The 20,314-nt window shown below is 42.4% G+C and overlaps 1 protein-coding gene across 1 annotated transcript in view; it reads right to left on the bottom strand.

Annotated features, from left to right (window-relative positions):
• cacna1ab (calcium channel, voltage-dependent, P/Q type, alpha 1A subunit, b) overlaps positions 1-20,314 on the bottom strand; it is a 209,432-nt gene that overhangs the window by 130,162 nt on the left and 58,956 nt on the right. The window lies entirely within an intron of this gene.

Genomic DNA, 20,314 nt, shown 5'->3' with positions numbered 1-20,314 from the left:
GGAGTGTTCACAACAACTAACATCTTTCCTGATTTGACCTTGTGTAAGGAGAACAATTCACAATGTGACTACAGGCTACAGCCTAACTGTGATGAACATATAACTACATTTGTCCTTCCACCTATAACAAAGCATGACTAAGCTAATGTTTGATATTAAGAAGATATGAAGCGTAGCGAGCTGTCAATAAGAAAACAACACAACATACAATTGTTGGATTTTTTGGTGTAAAGCCAATCCTTGTCTCAAATTGCATCACATGTTTACCCTCTTTTCTCTGCTATTTAGTTACATTCAACTGTACACTGTACGACCAGTCCTTATTAAAGCATTCCTTTAAATGACAGTTTCTACAAACACGTGGGAGATTTTCCCGTATTAGACCAGAGTCCCCGATGAAATAAAGACTTGGGGGGAAGAGCGAGAACATCCCTTGAGAGACAGAGAGTGAGAGAAGGAGTGAGCAGATTGATAGAGAGTGATAGTCCTGTGTGTCAAAAGTGTGAGATTCAGCTGCGGAGAGGGAGCAACCCCAAAGACAGAGAGAGACGGAGAGACTCCAGAGAGACAGACGGGGAGAGTTTTATCTGCAGAGGGAGAAGGTGTTTGGACAGCAATGACAGAAGCTCTCACTCCGGGGAAACACCTAACAATCAACCTGTAAAGCGCACGCACACACACACACACACACACATACACACACACACACGCACACACAATATAGATTGTGCTATATTATGCAACTGTGCTACATTATGCTTAGTGTGTTCACCTTTACTGTGTTGCAGCTGAACCCTTCTATCTTGTCCTGTATCCTGCATATCAATTAAGCAGGGTGTCGTAATGAATTAAAAGTAATGAGCGAGGCTGAGATGAAGGATGTCATATGGTGAGGTGGAGAGGTATTTCCTTGTCGAGTCCATCATTTTCTATATCACAAGACCTCAGAGTGCATTAACATGTTCATCCTTTGAGAACCCATTGTGCCATCTGTGTACGATGAAGAACTTTTACAGACTATGAAAAGACACATGAGTATGAACATGTAATACATGAATTTATAGATGAGAAGCTCAGCCCTTCGGTCATTGTGGCCATTTTAAAAAGGAACACCCTGTGGCGCCCAGTAGCTCAGTGGTTAGGGCAGGCGTCCCATGTACAAAGGAACGGTCCGTGCTGCAGCGGCCACGGGTTTGATTTCAGCCTGCAGCCATTTGCCTCATGTTCCCTCTCCCACTTTTCACTCTCCTGTTCTATCAAATAAAGGCAAAAGCAAAAAAAAAAAAAAAATCCTTTTAAAAAAAAGGGAACGCCCTGCTGTAAAAATAAAAGTATACAATTTGATAAATATTTAAAAAAGTTTTCGAGTCCTTTACCACCTATTTCTTTTAAAACCGTAACTACTTGATTGTTTAAATTTTTGTTTAAGTTTTCATAACCATTTATTGCAGATAAAGGTGCCCTAATTGATTTTGTTAAAGGCACAGCATGTCAATTTTTACACATATTAATTGTTTTTCATTGCCAATGAGTGAACAGATTTCTCCGACTTTCTCGGTTGCCTGATGACTGACTTCTATGTAAAGGTCTCGGGTCAAATTTTGAGGGAAAATCCAAACTTATTCCAACATCGGCTGCATCTCTCTTCAGCTCTGCTACAGCGCTAAAACGTTAGAGTGTGCACCAGTAGCTAACATTAGCTAAGAAATGGAGTCCTCTACCGTCAATAAATGACCAGTGTTGTATTGAATAGTGTTTTCCTCCTCTTAATGTGTAGCGCCCCCTTCAGTGGTTGGGGTAGGGCCAAGGGTTTGGGTAAGGTTTAAGTAGGGACACACACACTTTGACGCAACAGCGGCATCCTCCACGACAGAATCCACACATGCTGTGTTTCCGTCAATACATTTTGCATTGGCAGCTCCAGAGATGGATCGCCAGTTAGCGGCTGTAACAGCTCAAATTTAGCCAACGTAAACCTCACTGGTAACTTACCGCAGATGTCTGTGTTGGCTAAATTCGAGCTCTTACAGCTACTGACTGAAGGTCCAGCTCCAGAGCCCCCGCCCGCTCTCCTCCAGGGGAAGGAATCTCTGAGCGGCAGGTGTGAAGCGGAAGGACATTAGGGTGTGCTCGCTAATTCAGTCAATTTATCCAATTCAGTGCCCCACATCATAACTTCAGTGCTCTCTGGTGCTGAAAATAAATCCCAGAGGCGACACCAACATGGGAAATATAATGTGATATTGTGGTTTTAGCGCACTAACATTAGTTAACATTGGCTTTTTTTCTAATGTGGACAAATTGCTAGCTAGCAACTAAAGCAAAATGCTGTATTGAGTGGATAATGTCAGCTGTTTCATCCAGACTCCCAGGGCTGATTTGCAAATTATCTCATCAGCTCTGCAACCAATGCCAGATTCACACAGCATAGCTAAGTTAATGTAGCCAACACCGAGCTGAGTGGCCAATGAACGTAACCTAACATAAGGTTAGCCAGCTAGCTGAAAAGGTAAGCTGCATTGATCTGCTGTGGGTTGCTTTGTAAGATCAGCTGATAAATTTGCAAATGGCAAGCTAGTTAGTATCATGGAGTCAGTCCAAATGGAATATGGGAACATACAGGTTGTAACGTGACTGTAAATTCATTTCTAGCATTCAATCAACATGATGCCGGTCAATCACGGCCAGTCTCTTGCTTGTCACTGTTGTAGCTGATGCAGGTGCTCGCTCATGGCTACAGAGGATTCTGACTGCAGATCATTTAACAGCTTCAGAGAGAGGTGTCACTAAAAACAAGGATTTTCTGAAGTCACATACAGAACCTTTAAATACAGCAGCTCCTTAAATCCCCAATTTTCCTCCCATTTCACTGATATTAAGAGAATGAACTATAAACTGTGCTGATTTTCAAAATAAACACTGACAAATTTTACTAAACAGTCAACTATCAGAGAGATCTACAGACAGTGAAGTGTGTGATGTCCTGTCGCCTCTGTCCCTGCAGAGGGACACCAGTGTGAGGATGATGATGGTAATGACCAGCCGCCCTGACGAGGAGGAAGATCTCGCAGGTCACTCGCCACCTTCACTTTGCCTGGTCTCTCCCCGTTCATGGCATTGCCATGGCAACCGGCGATTCCTCTCTTCGCCGAGTCTCCACGGTTACCGACCTGCTCTCATTCATAAGCGTTGCCAGGGTAACGCAGCCCTGGCTCATTGATGGAATCTCGGCATTGCCGCAGCAACGGGGATGGGAAGTGGGTCTCCTAACGATTGATTTTCAACCCTTCCAAACCCCTGCATCTCCCTCCCACCTACGCACACACACACACACAAACACACACACAAACACTCCACACATTATCCTTAACTACCCCCGTAAACTCTCACACAACAGCAGCTCCTGTGCATGGTGCAAGTGTACAGTATGTGCACACAAGCGTAGCTTCCCTCGCATGTACACACACACACACAAACTAACCAAATGAGTGCATCCTTTTACCGCATACAAACACAGATACACTCTCATCAAATCTGTGTGCATGTGCTCACACTGCACACATACACAGATTTGATGACAGTGACAAATGCAGCGCAGTCCAGGTAGTATGGATGACCCACTTCCTCTGCTGCTGCTGGTGTGTTGAACACAAAAATTGTGTTTTGTAACATGTACACAAGACACATCAACTATACACAATCCGATATAAGAGACCGATTCTTTATGGGCAGTTCTTGTAAAATCCTACACCTGTAATTTAGGGCTGCTGTTTGATCATGAACTTAAATCCAATTGACTCTGAGTGGTCAAATCAGACTGACTGTCAATAATGTTTAACCACTTTTTAAATACAGACAAAAGCCCCACAATGCTCAGGCGAGGTCAGGGCTTTACAAATATGTAGTGACCAGCTGCCAGGCCGTAAGCAGCAAGCATCCAAAAGACACAGCGATGAAAAAAATGCAAATATAGCAAAAAGAAATCACAATATGTACTTTTACACTAGCTACCTGTGTGTTTTTGATTTTAAGATTTGCTAATCACCAGAAGGTTTCTATTTCTGAATTGCTAACCTCTCGTTTTGCACTCTGAGACCCTGAGACAGAGCAATCCCAGCAGTTCAGAGGTCCAGACTAAGACATAAGTAATTGTGCCTTTGACAAGAGGCCTCTGAGGCTTTGGGACGACCTGCTTGATGTGCAGGACTGCAAAAATATGGCTCAGGTTGTAATAAATCGGGGTGCACTTCTACAGTACACACCTCTCTATTTATGTGATGCCAACTAACGTAAACTGGCACTAATCAACAGAGGATGGGTCACAACCGGCATTCCTATCATATAAATGAAAATGTAGACGTGTCATGGTATAAGACTGTGTGTGTAGGGTGTGTTGGATGTAATGCATGTCATCACAGTGTGGTGTCTTTGGTAAAAATAGTAAAAACACACACAACATGCAAGAGACTAGGACAAGTTCCAGCCAGTGACATGTGCATGAGCTGTGTGTGTGTGTGTGTGTGTGTGTGTGTGAGAATATGTGCACATGGATTATGTGTGTATTGTGTGGAAATAGTGTGGGAGTGCCATGTGTCATCACAGTGTGAACTCCTGTCCCCTTAGTGCCTCCCGCTGAGCCCTCACCCCTCACTCACACACACACACGCACACACACACGCACACACACACACACACACGCATGCACGCACACACACACACGTGATGGACAATGTTCCAGCATGACACAGTGCACAGTTAAGGAATTGGAACAATCTGTTCGAGCATGCAAGAAATAAACAAGTGGCTTCATGTCAAAAATTTGAGAAATACTGGTTTTATCACGGCCATTATTATTAAGATATGTGTACAGGAAAAGTGCCCAATTAATAAATGTTAATAATAAATGCTCTAAGCTGACCGTCACTGACACATATGAACTTTTGCTCTGGCAGTTTATGATTCATGTTACAGTAAAGGAACTGTATGTCAGAGTCAGGAGCTGCTGGAACCTTTCCCAGCATGCATGGAGCAGAACATGGATACCGTTGCCCTTCAACACAACTCAAACCCAAAAAGCAGTGGCGTGAGTTCAGTTTGACAGAACTTAAGTAAATGGACTGTTTTTTAAAAATGTCCCAAGCAGAAGTAAAATTACAGTGCTTGTGTTAAAGTTGCTCCAGGGTTCATGAAGCTTAAGGCAAGTTAACGTAAAGACTTTTTAAGATCTTTGAATGCCACTCAAAAGGAAATTTAAGACCAATTCTACAATTACAAAAGTAGAGGGAAAAAACATAAGCCAATGAAGGGTTAGGGACAATTTTGCCCAAATGTTAATTTTGTCGGGGGGCAGAAACGAGGGTAGAACAGAAATTTAAATACCTGGCATTTGTTGGCACGTTTTCTTGCTGACTGTGTGTTTCCCACTCTGCATGTGCTATTCTACTACCTTGAATCTCATTGTGAGTTTGAAATACTTCTTGCATACAGTACACCGAGTCTATGCATTCCCTTGTACCGGTTTCAGCCATGCCATAAAACCTTGGTTAGATAGCCAATTTTCATTGAATTTCAAATTCCCCATGTCATCAAGCTGACAGCAACAGCTAGCTAGCTGACAGTGGATCCTCTGCTCTGAGCATCCTGGCCAGAAACTAATATGAGTGTTGTTGGTTCAGCTGTCCTCATCTGCATGACACTTATGTGAGAGGCATTCTGTCAACTAATAGGAATGATGACTTATACCATGACAACTCCAATATGACCCTTACATCGAACAACAAAGAATGTTATTTGTAACTGTGACCCGTGTAACTTGTGTTGGCAGAGAAAGGTAATTTGTCTGTGCCTTCCAATACAGTTACACAGTTGAATAAATAATCAGATTTATGACTTGACAATGGTTAATAGGATAGTTCGGATTTTTTAAACTGAGGTTGTATGAGGTAATTATCCATGGACATTATATTACATACAGTAGATGTCAGTCAGCACACCTCCAGTTTGGAGAAGCAGGCTGGAGTCTGGGTCAGCAACAAAATGTATTCTAGCCACCTAAAAAAATCATTATCAGTTGAAGTGACCACTATATTTAGGGTATTTTCACCACTTTGCCTTTCTGTCAGACAGCTCATTCCAACGGGGAAGCTGTTAACGGCTAAAGCCACCAGACTCCATTGATAAAAACAGTAATTTTGGCTCGCTGAACACTGGAGCTGCTGGTCTACTGCTGCTTCAGTTAGTTAGTTTTATTGTGTGGCTTCGGTGAATCTGAACTAACACTTTAAAATGTCAAAGTCACAAAATAATACAAACAAAATACCTGAGTAGACCAGCAGCTCCTGTGTTCAGCAATGTTCACTGGCTTTGAAAAGAGCGATAAAGCGGCTTCTTTTTCCAGCTGGAAATCAATGTCTAATATTAAGGTAAAGCAGTGAAGATATTCTAAATATAGCGTACACTTAAAGAGATATTAATTTTTTTAGGAGGGATTTCTTTCAGGTGGCTGAAATAGGTTTTGTTGCTGACGCCTCCACAGCAGTAGATTGCTTGGCTTCCATGTTGGACTCCAACCTGCTTCTCCAAACTGAGGGCGTGCCAACTGACATCTACTGTATGTAATATACTGTCTATAGATAAGTAAAAAAAATAACCTGAACTGTCCCTATAAGGTTCTCCAAACCCCTCACACCCATGCCGTGCTCCCCCTCTGTCTCTCTCCTGTAGATACGGGACATTAAGCAGCACTTTATGACCATTATGTCACTGCTCACCCCCACCAAGGTGGTACGCCCCCAATCACTTTCTCTTATTGGGAGAGCCCATTTGTTTTGTACAGAGGGGTTACGGGAGAGAAATGGTTGGTAGTGTTGGAGGTGAAGGGGGATATTATAATGGCTCCATCACCTCAGGGGTTGGGAATCTTTTCTACCAGCTCATGTCATCAGACTCCTCCTTCTCACTTCATCAAAGACACCGCTTTCTTTTCTTCTCTCCATCCAAACATCTCTTTTTATCTCTCATTTCATCCCTCTCTGCTTTCTCCCCCCCCAGTTCTCTTTCCTGGCTGCTGGAGCTTTCATTGGCAGAGGCAGGATGCGAGCACTCTCATTCTGACCACATTCTCCATCCTCATCCCCCCTTCCTCTTCCTTTCCCTCTCTTCATCTTCTCGCTCTCACATTATTGCTGATCTCAGCAGAGTGCGTACACTCAGCTGATGGACTCCCTCTCTACCTCCACCCCCAACCAAACTCCCTTATTTCCCCTTCATTCCTCTCTTTCCCCACCTTTCCTTCTCTCTGTCTCTCACGTCTTCTAATTTAACTTCACGTACGAACAGGTGGAGGAAGGATGAAGGTGGCCGATAAAGAGGGATAGTCTCCTCTTTCCTGCTCTTTCATCTATGTCTTTACTCCAGCCATCCACCCTTCTGCCCTTTAATGACATATATGTTTATTAACCTTTATTTATCTGGGGAAGGCTTGCTGAGTGTGCATGCTCTTCTGCAAACACCCTCTGGCCACTGGACGGTTTTGGAGCTTAAGTCATTCACATAAAAGCACCTTGATGGCTGGTTTTAAAGCAGTCATGTGGAAATTGACATTTTTAAAACTGTGGAGAGATCAGCAGGCAGTTTTTTAATTAAATAAATAATGTCTTATTGCTCTTTTGAATTTGTTGTAGAGGACATTTGCCCTGAACTGTTCCTGTTAAAAGGTGCCTTGGTGGACAGCAGTAACAGAGCAAAAGGAAGTTCGATCTGCCTTCACTTTGTGTTGTCGGTTTGTCCCAGCTACTGTATAATTTCAAAGTTCTCTGGTGCAGTAGCTGTCTGTCAGTGCTGCTCCGTCCTTCCATCCATCCCTGTCCTTTAATTACATCGACCCTCATCTCTCTCCTGTTCACCCACGTCATTCTTTCCTGTGTCTCTAATCTTCCTCCAGTTTTTCCATTCACCTCTCCCCCTTGTTCTCTCTCTCTCTCTGCCGGGCCGGCTGATTGGCCCACCTGTCCCTCCGTCTCCTGCCAGCATGACTCTTGGACCTCATGAGGGCACGACGTCTGGACTTCTGTGTCCTTGTTTGCGTGCGTCTTTCCTCTCGGTGTGTTGGTGGGTGTTTTCAGGCAGGCAACGTGACATGTAGTTGGATGTTTGTGTGTAGAGTATGTGGTGTTTTTAGGGCGGTAGTCGACCAAAGAATTTCTTGGTCGAGTTAAATTCTACCTACTCTTCAACTAACTGATAAAAGAATCTGCATGTTATCTGGATCGACTAAATCAGCCACTATCTGGTAGCGTTGCGTGTACACCAAAACACTTTATCCTGTATCCTATTTTTTGAATTCTTCGCAACGGCAGCACTGTTTATTTGAGCCCCAAACACTTTCGGTATGGTACCTCTGGAACCAAAAGCAACCCTTCAGACATGGTACCTAGACCCTAGCGTTTCCACCACAAACAGTACTCTTCAATGTGGGTGAGGTTGTTGTCACACTGCTTCGTCCAGCACTCACTGGACACAGATGGAAGTCTGCACCTCTTTTATCGTCCAGGGAATGGGGTTGCATGCCGACATTTTCAGAACAACGTAAAACAGGCTGCAGTGAGAGTCTCTCTCCATGGGATATTTAAAATTATTGTGCATTTAGTCCTTCTCAGGCAAGCTCATGTACGCTTCCTGCCCAGCACCAAACAGCAGACAGATAAAGGTAGCAATTAGCTGGTGAAGAAATTGTCTGGCAGCTTTAGAGCCAGGTATTTTTCTCATGAGTTGGTGGAGACCAAAACAGAGTGACAAGTATAACAAATATTGGACTTAAATTCATCACTGGCAAAGAAAAATATCTTAGATTCAGCTTAAAGCAGATTAACTATTATGCAACAACAGTATAAATGAGGCTTAGCTGACTATAATTGACTTGTGGTGAAATGATTAACTGGACAAGAACAGCAAAAATTGTAAATGTGTACTGATTTCCATTGAGATAATCAAATTAGTATGTTAAGAACACAGTTACTAATGGGTATGGCTGCCAGAGGGTGTGTTATGTCACCCGGAAGGTAAAATGTATTGATCCCCTGAAGGAGAAAACCTTATTATGGTATCATCCCTTCCTTCCTTCCCACCAGAGAGGTCAGAGGTCAGAGCTGATAGAGTGTCTTGTTAAAGGACACTTTAGCAGGACGAATGCTTGTCAACACTGTGGGTGTGATGATGAACTGGTCTTACGCCTAACTTAACCACCCTGCTGCCCTCACATTGTGCGTCTGTGGGTGTGTGTTTGTGTCTGTGACTCTATTTCTGTTCACAAGGGTGTGTGGGTGTGCATAAAGCACCACACACTGAAGCAGGCTTTTAGCAAAAATATTTTTTGTTTAAAAGGGATGTGTCACCTACTTCATTTAAACATTTTTGTTTCAAAAGCCCCATTTAAACCGAGCAGTACAGTACGCTGTTTTTTTTCCACTGTGAAAAGTTGTGGATGGTACCAATGGAACCGTTCCATACCGTCCCCATGTTTGGTCCCCCCTCTGTTGGGGTACCTAGCACACAGATTTGGTACTAAAAGGTGGAGCTGTGAACACTGCAGTCTGATTGGTCAGTAGAGGACGATCACTCTGCTCAGGGCTGAGTTGTGTCTGGTTTTGAGGCTCATGTAACCACTGTTCATACTGTGGAGAGTTTTATTAGTAAACTGTAACTATAAAATGAAAGGATGTTTTGCTGCCTCTGACAGCAGCTGGAGTCTGAGATAAAAATAATGTAATTCACTGGGCCGACTGCCGGCAACTTTTAAGGTGGAATGTTCACTTGTGATGTTATACAATACATATGTTGAGGACAAGAATCCATCAGCACACCTAAAATTTCAATATGACAACTCTGACCATTACTTAAGTTTTTATTGTCTGTCTCTTTTAGTAATGAGTGTATCTTCAAGCGTTGAAAAAAAATACCTTAATTTCAACCGGGCTATGCAAACTGCATGAATTCTAATCCTCACTTGGAGAGAAAAAAAAAAACGTTGCAGAGCGTCATTCCTGTGGGCTACAGCAACACTAAACCCCTGAGCTTGCCTGAGAAGGCCTAAATGCACAAACCCGCTATTTCTAAATATCCCATGGAGAGAGACTCTCACTGCAGCCTGCTCTGAAAATGTCGGCGTGCAACCTCGTTCTGTGGTCGATAAACGAGGTGCAGACTGATGAAGGAAGAAGCGAGTGACACCAATCCCGCTCACATAAAAGAGTATTGTTTGCCGTGTCAACACCAAGTGGACCAAAAGTCTAGGTACCATGTCTGAAGGGTTACTGAAAGTGTTTGGTGGAAATGAGGGCTAAAATGGCAGGTTGATCTGTGGTGACAAATGACTACAGGTTTTAATACAGCAAGTGTGAAAGCCAATGATCCCCATCCTCAAATACACCAGATAATCCAGGAACTTAACTGTGAAATGTAAACCAGACATTCAAATTCAAGATCAATTTTGTAGACAGTTACAAAAAAAGCAATGAGCACCAACGTCAGGTCCTCTTTAAACAGCCTACTTTTTTTCGTTAGCTTGATATTACACTTTAAAGTGTCCTGATACAGAGATTAATGTACTAACCAGTTGTCTTCACGGTCTGCTGATCTCCACCTTGTCTATTACTTTTGTATATCAGTACAGCTCATTGAGTGTGATCAAACATACGGCTTTTACAATGCTTCTGCAACCTGACGCATCCTTTACATGAGTGGTGCGTTCATATGCAGCAGACAGACTGCAGGGCACAGAGTTGGAGGGTATAGGAGAACGTATAAGAGAGTGATGAGCCTGTAAATGACTGCAGAGCAATAATGATAATGGAAGTGATGGCAAAGGGACAATTTTCAGCCAGGTACTCTCCCCCTCTCTCCGAGTGACCTCATTTTTCTCTCCCTGCTGGACTTCATTTCCTCGCTCCAATGTTCATACAGTATTTTCTCAGAGGAGGCACTGTACTCACTGTAACACCTGTGTGTACCAATTCAGTTAATTTAAATTTAGATTTGGTGCTGGAGAGTGACCTGATTCACAACACAGTTCGCTGCTGTTTCATTCACAGTCAGAAGCTTGATATGTTTTGTCTTCAGCTATTTTTAGCGCAGAGTCGATACAGCTGGATGAATATCTTTATGAAGACCTGTTTCATTTAATCTGTCCTGTTTCTGACGCAAACCTGAGCTGTGAGGCGTCCCTGCAGTGAGTCACAGGCTCCTGTTTCCCCCTGTGTTGAGTTCTGATGTCATTTGGTATGTTTGCCAGATATACTTATGACTCAGTGTGCCATATTTCTTTTTTCGCTGAGATGAATCGAGATGTTTTCGTAAGTCTCTTGGGGTTTCTCTGTCTCACCTGCACAATTTGTTCCGTCTCTCCTTGAAGAGACAAAACAGACGTTTGCAGTCTTGAAAAAAAGACATTTCCAGTCCCTAAACTCAATCAAGTGTGAACCACCAGTGACCACTTTAATATCAGGCCTGTTTCTGTCCATATTAGTGTCTGTGACAAGTAATTATAGAGTTTATATAGTGTCAAAGTCAAATAACTTCATGATGTCTCGGTTTAATTTCACTTAATCTAACTGTGTGACATCATCAACATGTCGCCTGTCAATCTTTACATGCACAGTAGGTCCCTTAGAGTCTTATTATGGTTTCGATCATATTCGGAATATGATGTTTACATTGCGCCTTCTAGGTAACCTAGGTAACGAACTCCCTGTGTTTTGATAATGGTATACTGGCCTCATTATAACATTAGCCATTTAACCGTTTCTCAAGTTTAACTAAAAATAATTATAATTTTGGCATACACATTGAACAAAGACATTTGGAGTAGGAGCAAACCTGATAACCTGATAATAGTTAAACAAGTCTTTAAGGATTATGAAAATACTTTCAAAACAGCAGAAACTGTCGCCAAAGCGCCTCAGTTTTTCAAAAAAAATCAGGTCAGTCTTTCAGACTGTTGATCAGACTTTCACCTATGAATGTCCTAACCATGTATTTTACTCAAATAATCAATTTGTGTTAGTTATTTTGCTACAAAATAAAACTCAAAGTGCACATGGAGCCTTCAGTTGGTCTACATTAACACCAGTCAAGCAGTCTAGAGTCAGTATGATTGCATGTCTACAGACACTGCCTTCCAAGAAAGAGCCAACATTTTACAGCAACCTTTCAAGTAATTAGGTTTACCATGTCAAGGCAGTAAATTACTTGTAAAAATTCCTATTAATAATCTTAAAGAGTGAGAGAGAATCACCCATCATGGAAGATATACTGTTTAGAAATATGTAGTTCCTATGTGTGTGATGAGCGAGGTCTATTCTCGAATACTGTCTCTGTGAACATCCATTAGAAGAGTCGTAGGGACGTGTATGGTGTCCTCTCATTGACTGACTGGCCCGGAGTCTACCATAAATGATTAGATTACTGTGTGACGTCACAGCACGGCACTGAAAATCAATGGACTGTCATCTCTGAATACTAAATACACTGGTCACTGTGTGTGTGTGTGAGTGTGTGTCCTCTCCTCTTTTTCCCCTCTCTCATTAATTCTTGTCCTCATCAAGTATCTCTCTCTCCAGTGTATTTGCCAAGAACGAAGTCAGCACACATGCATGCACACACACACACTCTTCCATGCACACTTCCCAACACAGTGGCAGGAGCCTTCTCAGTCACGACTCGCACAGCACAAGCACAAACTCTCCAAGAAACCAAGAGAGGAGGGAAAAAGCGAGAAAGAAATAGACCGACACTATTAACACGTAAAGTCAAACTGAACTAAAAGTCTGAAGCCTCTGCGGTGGCATCTGGATGCTGCAGTGTTATAAAAGTGTTGGCTCAAGCTATGATGATTTGGATCTTCTCACCAGTGATGGGACCAAACATATAGTCTGTCCTAAAGATGCACTACAGGTAAGGTCATGGGGTCATTAAAATCATTAGGTTATCAATTTGGGATTATGAATGTGGGAGTGTCCTCCAATGTGAAGGTATTTCTAGCACAAAATTTAAACACTGGCCTGGCAGTGACACTGAGGAAAAGGTCGACAAAAGCATGAAGAGGAGAGGGTTCATTCTCTGGGGACCATGAATATCCACTGGAAATGTCTTGGAAATACGTCTGTTTAAAAAGAGAAATGTGAGCCACAAGTGCACATGGCTGTATTGATAGATTTGGTTATGGAATGGCAGAGTTGGCCTTGCAGCCAATTTATACCAGTGGGCGACCGCGGTACCGCAAAATAGATAAATAAATAAAATAACCAGCACAGGATGACATTTTTTCCCACTGACTGCCATCAAAATGGAGACGTTTGTACAACTGCTGATTGGGAACTGTAAAAGCAGTTATTGTATCGTATTCTAAATTTTGGATCCATAAAAATGTAATTTGAAACAAATTTCTCAGAGCCTAAAATACCTATTTTTTTAAGACGTCATTTCAATTTGGGCTGCATAATGTGGAAGCAAACCTCTATTTTGGTGCATGCATTGGTTGAGCAACTTTCACTGAAATGAATGAGTGCCACCTAAGAGTTTATCATCCCGTTCTCAAAATACACCGATAGCAGTGCTGTGTATGAACATGCTCATATTTTTATATGTATCCATTTGCAGTTTGAGTTGAAACTGTTACATGACGTAGACGTGGACATTTCCAATCACCTCTCTGTGAGCTTCCCTAAATTTACTCTAAACTTATGTCTATTTTACAAGTCTTGGCTGTGCTTTTTGTGATTGGCTGTGGCTGGTGGTGGCGTGTGAATACGGGTCACTCATTGGGATAAGAAAATCAACATACCAGTCTGTAAACTCTCCTTCTGCCGACTTCTGCTAGCTGGCCAGGTCGAGGTTTTCAAATGTAAACATCAGTAAACATTGAGAAACGATGGAGAAGATTGGCACCAGCTCAATAACCATCCTTGCCATTGTACAGGTGTTGGAAAATAAACCGGACGAACGCTGTGCTGCATCAGATTCCAAAGGGATATCAGGAGCTGTAAAATCCTTTGATTCACCAACACTTAGCACCTTTCAACCAGAAGGCTACCACAGAGGGCGGCGCTAAGCATTTTAACAAGAGGGAAACAACTGGCAATTCAGACTGCCAGCTAGTGGCAGGCCTAACATTGAAGCCAGTTTTTTAAGGAGATTTAAAGAACTTTTATAAGCAAATCAGTACAGAGTCTCACGTTTTTATGCAAATTGCCACCGCCAGGTCTGAAAAAACAAGTCTGAACGTCAGCTACATGGGCAAGGATTGTGGCACACAAGTTGAAGCATCTGACAAGTCTGACAAGTGAATAGTGCGCCAAGATTTTATTTTATTAAAAAAAAAAATGAAGAAAATATTGTGAACAAGCTTATTTTTTGGGACAGTATACTTAGCTCAAAATTCAAATGATCAACTATGAACATGAACTAGTTCATTTTAATCTGCGTAAACTGAACTTTGGGCTACCTCTTGTGAACATGCACATTGATGGTGGCACCAACAGGTCACTAAAGTCATGATTATCAATTGGGTAACATGAATGATTAAACCAAATTTGATGGGACTCTCCCAGTGGTTGTCATGTGTGGGCTGGATGAAAAGACTAGCTGATGGACACCACCATCCTTCTTCGTTTGACTTTTTGAAATTAGGAACTTCTACACAAGGCAGCTAGGTAAACTAGGAAAGCAGTGAGTTTTCCTACACTGCAACAAAATATGCCACCACAAACCAAGTCTGAAGCCTTCGAAGAAGTTTCCAAAAATGTCTCCACTGTCAAGGTCTTAAATTGGTCCTCACATAAATAGGAACACACTCTCACACACACACAGCAAGGAAACATGGTAAACATATGCTAGCTTCTTGCAGCATGTGTTCATACCAAGACCATGCATTCAATTTAAAATGTTTTATATGAATATACATGAAGGTTTGAGATATGACTATAATAGGCAATATAGGCCATGCATAGTAATTGGGTGTATACACATACATTATCCAAATACAGAAATACAGTATGTGCGTGTGAGTGCAGCGGCCGAGTGTGTGTGTGTGTGTGTGTTATATAGGCTGTGCTGAGTGATTGATCATAGGGAGCAGGGAAAAGCAGGTTACTGCAGCGCTCACACGCACACACTCATTCCCTCTCCGAGCGCGCTCCTTTCGGCGTTTGCTCTTTCTCATTTCCCTCTCTCTCCCTTCCCCCCTCCTTCCATCTCCATCTTTGCCTTCCCTCCTCCTCCCATCCTTCCTCCGAACCTCTCACTCNTTCCTGTGGTCTTCCTCCTCCAGCTCTACCTCCTCTCTGCTCTCCGTCCCTCTCACGCCTTCTTTAACAGCCAAACCCATCTTGTATTCCCTCTCTCTCTCTCTCTCTGTCCTGTTATCCAGAGCCCAGGGGAACGGAGAGACATCGTCACGTGTCTTCTCCTTCCACCTCCTCCTCCTTTTTCCTCCCTCTGTTATCTAGCTGCAGTAGTACAGCTCTACTCTACTGCTGCTCTGGCAAAGGGAGGCTTCATCTCTTATAGGGCTCCATCTATCTATCTATCTATCTATCTATCTATCTATCTATCTATCTATAAATGGATGTCACATCATGGGATAAAACTCTTGATCTCTACCGGAGGGATGAACAAATAAGAAGAAATTTGGCGTTTTGATGATGGCGATGGAAAGTGCTGTCCCACGCATCCCGCCAAATTCTCCCATAGGTGTTCAGTTAAGTTAAAGGTTCAATGTATAATGCCACATGCTCCAAATCAATAGGGGGCAGCATTTTACCTCCAAGCCAACTACTAACTGACAGCAGGGCAACAATATGACTTAAGGTCATGGACTTGAACAGACGGCGAACACAAAGCCTGCAAGCTAGCTTAGCTTAAGTGTATGCCAGCCTGAAGTGGCTGACTTAAAGGGATAGTGCACCCAAAAATGAAAATTCAGCCATTATCTACTCACCCATATGCCGATGGAGGCCCTGGTGAAGTTTTAGAGTCCTCACAACACTTACGGAGATCGGCGGGGGAGCGGCTAGCACACCTAACGGCAGATGGCGTGCCAGACTAACGTCCAAGAACACAAAATTGAATCCACAAAGTATCTTCATACTGTTCATCTGTAGTGATCCAAGTGTGCTGCAGCCGCGACATAAAAAGTTGTTTCAAAAAACGTCATTTGAACTCTGTTTTTAGCCTCACTGTAGCCTGTAGCTCTGACTGCTTCTCTGTGGCAGCTATCTCAAAACTTATACTGGACTTGACTTCTTTGCCCTCTCAAGTTGGACTTAGGGCAGAGTGGACGCTACAGAGATTCACTACTGCCTCTTGAGGTACGAATGATATTACAAGACAGGATGGGCTGGTATTTGCTGCTCATTTTAGTAGATATCTCTGCAACAAAATACAAAGACATCTTTGACATTACGTCTTTTTAAATATTTGATGTAAAATTCTGGTCACATCTTACACATTGCACCTGTAAAACCTAGAACAATATGACCGTATAAAAACATGTTGAATTATCATGTGAGTCCATATAGTAAAGGCACTAACAATGCTTTTTACTGGCTTTTATTAGCTACAGCCACCAGCCTTCATTTGTTCCATTGATGAGGAAAACTGTATACAGCGTTGCAAGATGGCACCCCTTTCATTCTTGAGTTGCTCACTGAGTGCATACGCCAAAAAAGTTTAGAAACAGGCTTTAATGTTTTGGGGCCCATCGACCATGTCCACTAGAGACCTCCTGCTGGCTTCCTACACACATACAATGGCATGAAATTGCTTACTTTTAAAGCTCCTTGACTCGAATTTTACTCGACTGCATGAAACCCATTTCGGTAAAGAGTCATTACAGTGTGTTTCTGATGCTCAGGAAGATGTATTCATAGCTTTACAGCTGTTCTTTTGGTGTTGAATGTGTAAAGGGAGCCCAGTGCTGATCCTGGGGGCTTGTCAGTATGGTTACAGGTTTTCTTTAGTTGGGAATTTAAGGTAGTCCAGGTTATCTAATCTAATTTTGTATTCTCTGTATTATACTTTGCCTGATTGGACAGGACATAAAGCTCCTTTGATTTACTCACAACAGGACCTGTGCCTCATCACTGATTGATAGGCATTTTACAACTAATCTTTAAGTGTGAATGCAGGAGGGTCCAACTGCAGACCTCCATTCTGAGGAGTGTGAGCCAAAGGAAAGAGAGTAGGGATCGCAAGGGTGGTGTATCACTTGCTTCAGTAATTAATTAGAATCTGTCTGTAGCGTGCCTGAAGCAGAGGTCCATAGAGACAGAGTGCCACGCATCATACTCTGAAAGCAACGCCCACTGGGGGGAAACTTACAGCGCCATAATATGCAACTACAGGCTGAAACGCTAACAAAATGGCTGCAGCTTGCTAAAACTTCACAGCATGTTAAAAGATTGTTTTAGCACCTTATGTCTACCAGAGAGGAAAAGTTCTATTGACAGCATATCTTAGTGTCCCCTCTTCATACCTTGCTTATCTTGGAAAAATGATCCCACTGAATGCCAGTAGTGACATACTATGATATTTACAGCTGTTCAATCAAATCACCAGATGACATCACCATTTAAGCTAACAAAGATCAAAACCAGGCCTTGGAAAGCTCAGTTAGGTGAAACATCGACAGTTTGTCTGGCCAAATTAACAAAATGCTTGCTGCCCATGATATACTAAGTATCGGGATTCCACAGTTTTTCTTCCTGCTGATGCCTCATGCCTGTACTCACTTTTGTCCGCAGAAAAACTCAGTTTTTTTTCGGTCTGGCGGCTCATAAAAACTTAGATCTAGAGCTTAGATTTAGAGCTTTTAGACACCTTTATGTTGTTTGCTAGCAGATGGAAAAGACAAGGAGGCACCTTCATTCAATAACGATAACGATTAATTGTTTGGGGCGGGACTTAAGATTTGGTGTCAACTAGTGGCCAGAGTAGAAAAAACTGCTGGAAAGTATTCAGAATGGTCTAAAGTCTGACACTTTTGCTCACACAGATTTCTTTTACATGTGTTCACGTCACAGTATGACAGAAAATTAGGAAAAAAAGTAATAGGTCATCTTCTAACATTCAGAGAATTTAAGGTTTACTTGAGTTCTTTGCGAGCTTTTGACCACTTGTGAAAGCTGAAAGCTCTGGAAAAAGTGTCTTAACGCGCCTTAAGTTTAAAAAAAAAAAAAAAGTAATATATTTCCAAGGCTAGTAATGACCACTAAAGCTCAACATTCAGAGAGTATTTTTCCCCACACATTACTTTAAGTAGTGTTTAAATAATGTCGCACTTTTGTGGAAGCTAAAGACACGCCTCCTTACGTCCTCAGAGCTCTGTTAACTCTTTTCTGTGATCCTGAGCACCTCACGTGCATTTCCCATGAGAAACTGCCACCTTTGTGTGTTTCCATGACAAAGGAGGTGAAAACATTACTACATGTGAAGCAAGGACGAGCTACATTTTTTGTCCACGTTTACAACACCATTATGGCAGTTAAAATCTCTTGAAGATTGACAGGACAAGGTGACTGATGGGATACAACGGTGGGGCTAAAAGTCACCGATTTCCATAGGAACAAAAGACTGGTGTTTTATCAGTGTATTTTCTAACAGTACTGAAATGTCCTTCACTGATTGTGTCAGTTATTGCTTTTGCATATCATTCTAATAATGTACCTTTAAGTTGAACAGAGAAAGTATACGAGAAAAAAAGAGAGAGGGATGAAGGAAACTCTGCTTCCACTCTCCCAGCTATCGCCATAACAACAAACCCGCTCCCCCATCTCTCAGAGAAGTGACATTTCACTTTGCCCTGGTTGCTGCTCCCTGCAGTGCTGCTCTGATCCAGCCTATGTGCGCGTGTGTGTGTTCATGTGTGTGTGTCCTCATTAAAGGAGGTCTGCGACTGAGGGGGAGTGGCCCTGATCACATGCGCACACCTTGTCAAACCAGACCTCTGCTGTGTCTGTGTGAGATCAGAAAAGAAGGGAAGTCATGCTACTACAAGACTGACACAGACTCACAAACACACAGATTCAGAGTGAGGGTTAAAATGTAAAAATGGGGATCTGTTATCATCTTACACCTTTTATAATAATGTTATCAGCTAATAAAACACACTTTTTGAATCTAACTGGTTTCACTGGAATGACTGTGCGTGTGTGTGTGTGTGTGTGTGTGTGTGTGTGTGTGTGTGTGTGTGTGTGTGTGTGCGTCTTTTCCCTTGACAAACACTATATCTTGTTACAATCTCCACCCATCCCCCCTTTCTCGCTCAGGCAGCCATATTTAAATCACACAACAAGCACACAGTTACACCACTGTTCTTACCACCTGCACACACAAACACACTCAAAATTAAGTAGTAAGTTAGTAATACTCATTATTTTCAGTAAGTACAGATTAACACTAAAAACCCAGAGTGTTTAAAAGGATCTGTTTCACCCTGATTTGATGTCTCCATACATCACATTTTGTCTTGTGTCTCCTGCTGCCAGAGGTCTCTGTTTAGCTCTACAGCAGACAGTAGTCCTCTCACGCTGAGGACAAGTCACATTGGTTTATTCAGTAACAAGTGAAGTAGAAAAAAATGGGTGGAACGACCAAAAAAAGCTGCTGACTGTGCAAAAGAGAAACCTCTGTGTGATTAAAAATAACAGGGACACTAAGGCCTTGTTCAGACTGCCAGCCCAAATCTGTTTTTGGGCAAATCCAGATTGTATCCAGATTGATTTTTGAAAGTCTGGACAGATTTTAAAACAACAAATGAAATGTGATTTTTTTTTTTGCAAATGGCCACTTGAGGCTGGCTCCAGAAAACCAGCTTAACAGCGGAAGTAAACTTGTTAACAGCCTGGTACAAAAACTGTTTTGGTCGCTAAAGCTAACTTCCCCCTTCATGACAACTGTACGGGTATATTTTTATATAACTCACCTGTTTATATTTTATTGAGTTTTAAAGTTATGCATAATTAAGGGCGGGCCACTTTGAGTGACAGGCTGTCTGCCGATTGCATCCTCAGCTTCTCAGTCAGATCCACCCCTTGCTCCTTAATAGCGCCAGCCTCTCGCCAAATATGGTCACTTCTGGCTCCAAAAAGAGAGTCCACAAACTCACGGTGGCTACGTCCATTATTTTTTACAGCCTGAGGGCGTAACCCCTTCGCAATCACAATGTCTCAATAAGTATTTCTTTTATTTTTTGTCAGTAATTGTAACAGAAATGTAACTAAGAAACTCTGTCACATGCCACTTCCTCCCCAGCACTGCCCAT

The sequence above is a fragment of the Epinephelus moara genome, chromosome 5 (genome assembly GCF_006386435.1).
Source record: "Epinephelus moara isolate mb chromosome 5, YSFRI_EMoa_1.0, whole genome shotgun sequence".
Lineage (NCBI taxonomy): Eukaryota > Metazoa > Chordata > Actinopteri > Perciformes > Serranidae > Epinephelus > Epinephelus moara.
Note: the sequence above shows the minus strand (reverse complement) of the source record. Positions and strands in the feature narration are given on the sequence as shown.